The following is a 6990-nucleotide window of genomic DNA, read 5'->3' on the forward strand; positions in this document are numbered from 1 at the left end:
GTTCCTATTAATCTGTAGCTAGGAGGTGTCTTATTTAAGGCCTATAGAAACTCATTGTGTGAATGTGAATTCATTTGCTGTCTCTCTCTCTCTGTGCGTGTGTGTGTGTGTGTTCTCATAAATATTAAAAATATCCCAGGCATTATGAAATGTTTGTATGGATGTCGTTTGACACATAGTACAATCCCCAGTAGGCCTTTTCAAGCTGTTCCTAGTCCCAAGGGGACATTGTAAGTTCCCTCATTCTGTTCTCCCCTCCAAGTTTAAAAATTACTTCAGAGTAATGAATGATGTTATTGATGGATGTCAATTTCACAGTGTGGAGGCAGAAAGCAAGTTGAGGACCAGTGTATTAATCTTTACACTGATATACCTTGGGAATCTCAGTGGAAAATGAATTACCGAACCCATTAAAAACTGCCTCCACTAGACTCTAAGGATCATGTCTGTGAGTGAGGATTCTCAATTCAGAGACAATGGCCCAGATGGGATGGAACCAGAAGGTGTCATCGAGAATAACTGGAATGAGGATTGTGAATAGCTTCGATGGCATGAATCTCTCGAAATCCTTCCTCCATGGTATTTATGCCTGTGATTTTGAGAAGCCCTCTGCCATCTAGCAGTGAGGTTATCTTCCTTGTATCAAGGGTTATGATGTGATTGCTCAAGTCCAGCTTGGAACTGGGAAAACAGCTACATTTGCCATATCAATTCTGCAGCAGATTGAATTAGATCTAAAGGCCACTCAGGCTTTGGTTCTGACGCCCACTCGTTAACTGGCTCAGCAGATACAAAAGGTGATTATGGCATTAGGAGACTACATGGGTGTGTCTTGTCATGCCTGTATTGGGAGCATCAACGTGAGTGCTGAGGTGCAGAAGCTGCAAATGGAAGCTCCCCATATCATCGTGGGCAACCCTGGCTGGGTGTTTGATATGCTTAACCAGAGATACCTGTCCCCTAAATACAACAAGATGTTCGTACTGGATGAAGCAGATGAGATGTTAAGCCATGAGTTTAAGGATCAGATATATGATATATTGCAAAAACTCAACCATAACATACAGATAGTTTTGTTGTCTGCTACAGTGCCTTCTAATGTCCTTGAGGTGACCAAGAAGTTTATGAGTGACCCTATTTGGATTCTTGTCAAGAAGGAAGAGTTGACTCTGAAAGGTATCCGCCAATTCTACATCAAAGTGGAACGAGAGGAGTGGAAGCTTGTGACTTGTATGAAACACTGACTGTCACCCAGGCAGTAATATTTATCAATACCAAAAGGAAGGTGGACTGCCTCAGTGAGAAGATGCATGCCCGGGATTTCACTGTTTCCACCATGCATGGAGATACGGACCAAAAGGAACGAGATATAATCATGAGGGAGTTCTGATCTGGCTCTAGTAGAGTATTAATTACCACTGACCTGTTGGCCAGAGGCATTGACGTGCAGCATGTCTCCTTAGTCATCAATTACGACCATCCTGCCATCAGGGAAAACTACATCCACAGAATTGGTTGAGGCGATCGATCGGTTTGGCCTGAAAGGTGTGGCTATTAACATGGTGACCGAAGAAGACAAGAGGACTCTTTGAGACACTGAGACTTTCTACAACACCTCCATTGATGAGATGCCCCTCAACATTGCTGATCTCATTTTAGGGGCTGTCCTGCTACCTGGTCCCAGCTCAGGATTCAGTTCTGGGGGGGGGGGGGGTGGGGGAAACCGTAAGGGGGGGCGGAAAGTAGCCAAGGGATGGACCTCTTGTTTTGTTTGTTTTTTTTTTTTCGTTTGTTTTTTTTTCCCTCTCTCTCTCTCTCTCTCTCTCTCTCTCTCTCTCTCTCTCTCTCTCTCTCTCTTTGACTGTCACTTTTTGAGGCAAAAAGAAGGAACCATGAACATTTTAGACATCGTTTTCTTTGGGGTATCTCTGCTCCAGACACTGTCTCCTTCCCCCCAAACACTCATGCTTTTCCCTAACCTAATAACCTCATTCCTAAAGGGTTTCCTATCCCAGCCAAATCTCTAAAAGTGAGTCTCAAAGGGTGAAAACATGGCTGGCCTCATTTGCTGGACTAAATCTACAGGGAAAACCCCTGAATTGTCCCCAGGTAAGGGAAGCAGGGGAGAATAAATTATATATAGTTTGGATGTTCCTATATCTTTTCAAAGTGACTCCCCTCCCCTAGTCCCAATGTATGTCCTTCTCACTGTTTAGTCACTTGTCCTATTGGATCTCTGAGAAGGGTTATTGTAGGCTATTTGGGTCCTATCTGTTTAAAATCTGTTAGTGACTTCAAGATTTCCTAAGAGTGTCCAAAGTTCCCTAAACTATTGTTTGTCATGTATTTCATATCTGCTTTAAAGCTCTTTTTTAGTTTAATTTCTGTTACATGTATTCATTTATTGATATAAGGTGAGCATGCATGTGCCACATCATGACCATGGATGTCAGAGAACAACTTGTAGGAGTTGATTCTCTTCTTCTACCTTTTGTGTTCCAGTACACTAACTCAGGTTGTCAGGATTGACAGCAGGTGGCCTTACCTGCCAACCCATCTGGATGGAGCCCTTCCTAAGAGTTTAAATTTTCTATTAAGAATGTCAAGCCTCTGCACTGGTGTGTACAGTGTCCCAGACATCTGTGCTTTATACAATGAAATATGATCATTCACATTCCAATTCTCCCCACGTCCTCCAAATGCATCCCCTGCCCAACTTCATATCACCAAGTACAGTTAACACTGTAATTACTTACTTCTTTTCACCTGGTAAATATCTGGTCATCCTTTTAATACTTGCCTCTCATATGTTTTCCTCTATTATACTTTACCCATCCTCTATGGTTTCTCCTTTTATAACACGTGAATCTTATGCATACTTCTACTGCTGCATATGACATAGTGCACTATGTTTGTCTAAAAAGTGTGCCCATCCTCACACTAGAATTTGAGGCAAGACTCCAAGTCCATCATTGTGTAGCTCTATATCTCCAGCTTAGGCATGGGGAATGGCATAGAGCAGTTCTTAGTAAATGTTTACAAACTGAACAAAGCAGGAAATATAATGCTTCAAATCAAGGGCCATATTAATTTCACTTCTTAGAATTATATTTGAGCTCGAATTAATCTTCATTATTACTGGCACCCAGGCAAGTCACTAGACCTTCTCAAAGATTCTACAGCAATGCCCTACACTGGGCTTGTGTCAGAATGCATAAAGCAAGAGCCTCCTAACTGACTTGGATTCTGTTGCTTCTTCTCTTCTAGCTAGTCTCTACATTGATAAAGCCATCTTCCTAAAAATCATTCTACTCTCCCCTTCTCCCATAGGGCATGCTCACTGTCAGCACAATAAAGTCAACCCCCCTTAGCGAGGCATTCAGTGTCAGCCTACAGTGCCTAGCTCATATGTCCTTGATATGAACTCTCTATTCAATGTTCCACACAGAAGGGAGGACTAATTATGAAGCATAGGAGTCAGTGATTGGCTATATACAAATTGGATGCTCCTAAATGATAAAAATATCAGTAAGCTAAGAGACAAACAACAAATGGGATGACATAGCCTGTTTATTTATAGCAGAAAATAGAAGTTCTTTAACGTACGTTAAACTCATACAAATCAGCAACTCAACAGAAAGGAAAGCTCAGCAGAAGGAAAAACTTGAAAAAAAAAAGACAATGGTTCACAGACACATATAATACTCCCTAATCCATCAACAAATATAAATTAAGACAATGATATAGTTCATGTATCAGAATGTCAAAGAGTAAAAGAAACTATAATTGAGGAAGGATGCAGATGAAAACTAATTTGCATAAACTGTTGGTGAGACTATAAATTTAGAAACCATTTAAAGGAAATTTGATAATCTAAGACAAAATGGAAATTTCATATGATTTGGTGCTTGAAATGATTCTCTTCCACAGGAAGAATACCATAATAATATATAAAAATAACTACATCAATATATTTAGCAACATTTTTGTAATAGTAATGGTCTTTAGAAGCTAAATATGCAAAAGAAATAACTGCATAATCAGCTATCCAGCAGAATTAATGTAGCATCAAAATGGGTTATATATATTTACATGAAATATGTCCATATTATACGTACACATATATAAAGCTACAAAGCACTATATGTAGTATGAATAAATTATCAAATTATCAGTATATAATACAAATGCAATATATAAGCATTACAATGATATGTTATTCATGTTTTACACATATAATTATTTTACAGCTAAAATTTTTTAACATGTTTCATTTGTAAAAGCCCTCCATTTAAAAGCTCATACACACCCTATGCTTACCCTCGTGCTTTTTTGATTATTCCAAAGGCAAATAATTTCATCTTCTCTATAAATTTTTAGCAGAATTTATACCTATATCACTCATATAACACCTAAAACATTGTCTAATGAGGCACACATTTATTCAATTAGAGTGCTGGCTTAAAGGCATAGAAAGTCTGTGCGAGACACCGAACACACCCTTAACTATCTAGAATTGTATCTTCTAGAACAACAAAGATGGTGAATCTCCTTTAGAGATTGTTCAATTTTAAGTTATATTTTAATGTGACATATTTTTTGAAAAGCAAAAGTTATCCTCTCTTGCCATGCTTCTCTACTATAGCACCAATATCATTGTGTAAGTAAATTGTGAATCATTTTCCATCTTTTTTCTTTATTCTTAAAAAAAAACCCACAATGAAAACCAGATACTGAGGTGTGTCTTTAGTCCCAGCACTCAAGAGGCAGGGGCGGATGATTTATGAGTTAAAGCCTGGTCGACATGAGATGTCCCAAGCCAGTGAAGGTTACAATAGCAAGACCCCATCCCTAAAATAAAAGCAGAACTATAACAGTATATTTCTGGATTTCAATTTATCAATAAATATACCCTTATCAATCTCATCATAGCTTTTTACATTTTTTAGATATATCGTAATGTCAGAAAATATGCATCAGGAGGGGTAGGTAGGGGTACATCCGCAGAGAAGCAGGAGGAGGGGTGAGGGGATAGGGGGTTCCTGAGTGGGTGAAGGATGGGGTAAGGGGACAACATATGAAATGTAAATAAAAGATCCAATAAAAAAAGAAAATATGCATCAGACAAAATACATATTTTACATGTTATATTAAAGAAGAATCCCAGGATCATAATCAAAATTCATTAAAATAAAACAGCAAATGAAACTACAACCCTTAGGTCATCTCACTAACTATAAATTCAGTCAGTTACTCTATAATAAAAATCGTTCAACGTTTCCAAGTGCCAAAGATCTGGAGTACCGAGAATCATATACTAATTTTCTTGACTGCTTTCTAAATCCAAAAGACCAGGTAAGACTGAGTATTAGACAAAAAACAGAACTGCCTCAGAGCTATAAGACAAAGATTCTAATCTCTCTTGCCTACTAAGTAGTAACTGTAATTTTTTAAAACTTCTCGATAAGCTCATCTTGAGTAAAATGATGAAGGTGTGTTTCATAAGCTCTAATGGTCTTTGATACTCTAACCTATGTTAACAACTTCTATATCTGGTAAGTTGCAGGAATGGAGCTTTCCACTGCATAATGAACTTGATCTAATATACTCATGACATTGATCTATATTTTCTATATAGACATCATCTGCTTTACTTTGGGAGAATGTCAGAGAAAATTCATTTCTTTTCTAATTCATATCTATTTCACTTGCTTATATTAATATGGAATGGTTTCTGCCAGCTTTTCTTTAATACTAAAGAAATATATGAGACTGGAGACATGGTTCAGCACTTACCAGCACTGCCTGCTCTTGCAGAGGACTAGGGTTCAATTCCTTTCCACATTTCAGCTTAAAACTATTTGTAACTCTTGTCACAGAGAACTCAACACACTCTTCTGGCATTCACAGATACCAGGTATGCACATGATACACTTATATACAATCAGGCAAAGCACTCATTTACATAAAATAAAAAATTAAATCTTAATAAAGAAATATTTATTCTTTCTATCCAATCTTCAACTTCAAGTTCTATAGAACCTACGGTTCCTGGTTCAGTCTTAGAAAGTCCATTTTCTGGAGTTTTAAGAAATTTTGTCTCATCTCATTGGCAGAATATTGCAGGTAGATATACGCATGTATTTTTGTAGGACATGTATTTTTTTTTTCCTTTCAAAAGTTCTCCCATGAAGAATTCCAGTTGTAAACTGCATCTGGAGAACTATCCTGCCCTTCCTTTGTTCTGAACAGTTTGGTTTCTTTTTTGGGCAAGCAATTGCGCACATTCTTGACATTTCTTGTTTTTCCTGTCTACTAGAAGACTAACTATCCTGAACAACTTATCTGAATCAGCTCATCTTGGATTCTTTTTTAAATTACCCTTATCTCGTGTCTCCACAGCTCAGAACATTTAATAGCCCTGTTCATTATACCCAATACAGCTCTGCCATCCTCCTCCAACGTGACTACATCCTGCAGTTCCACTTAGTGTTTTGTATTTCTGAACCACAGTCTCTGATTAGATAAACTTGCTGTAAAACAATCTCGTTGTCATGTTTACATTTCAGTAATATCCGCAATGATAAGAACTAACAATTACCATTTTCCAAGGAGCATGACCTGTGGAAGGTATGTCCGAGTCCATTATTGTTTACTTTGTAAAACAATTGTCTGCAGTGCCCGTTTTCTCCATTTTGTAGGTAAGGAAATTTAAGCTAAGACATTTAAGAACTTGTCTAAGACCACATGGCTATTAAATGACAGAGTTAAGATTTGTATTCAAGTCTATTGGTCTCTAAATCCGGGATCTGTTTCTGAAGACTGTTTGTTTGTTTGTTTGTTTGTTTGTTTGTTGTGTTTGGAGTGTGTGTGTTGTTTTTATTGTTGTTGTTGTTTTGTCTGAATGTATGTCTGTATGTCTGTGTTCCACTTGTGTGGTGGCATAAATAGGAATGTCCCCCATATACTCATGTGTTTTGAATGCTTGGC

At 37.8% G+C, this 6990-nt stretch overlaps 1 pseudogene; it reads left to right on the forward strand.

The window, feature by feature from the left end:
- The first annotated feature begins 442 nt into the window (after positions 1 to 442).
- Positions 443 to 3371, forward strand: LOC114625773 (annotated as a pseudogene).
- The last annotated feature ends 3619 nt before the right edge of the window (positions 3372 to 6990 follow it).

Source organism: Grammomys surdaster, unplaced genomic scaffold (genome assembly GCF_004785775.1).
Source record: "Grammomys surdaster isolate TR1022 unplaced genomic scaffold, NIH_TR_1.0 222, whole genome shotgun sequence".
NCBI classification, from domain to species: domain Eukaryota; kingdom Metazoa; phylum Chordata; class Mammalia; order Rodentia; family Muridae; genus Grammomys; species Grammomys surdaster.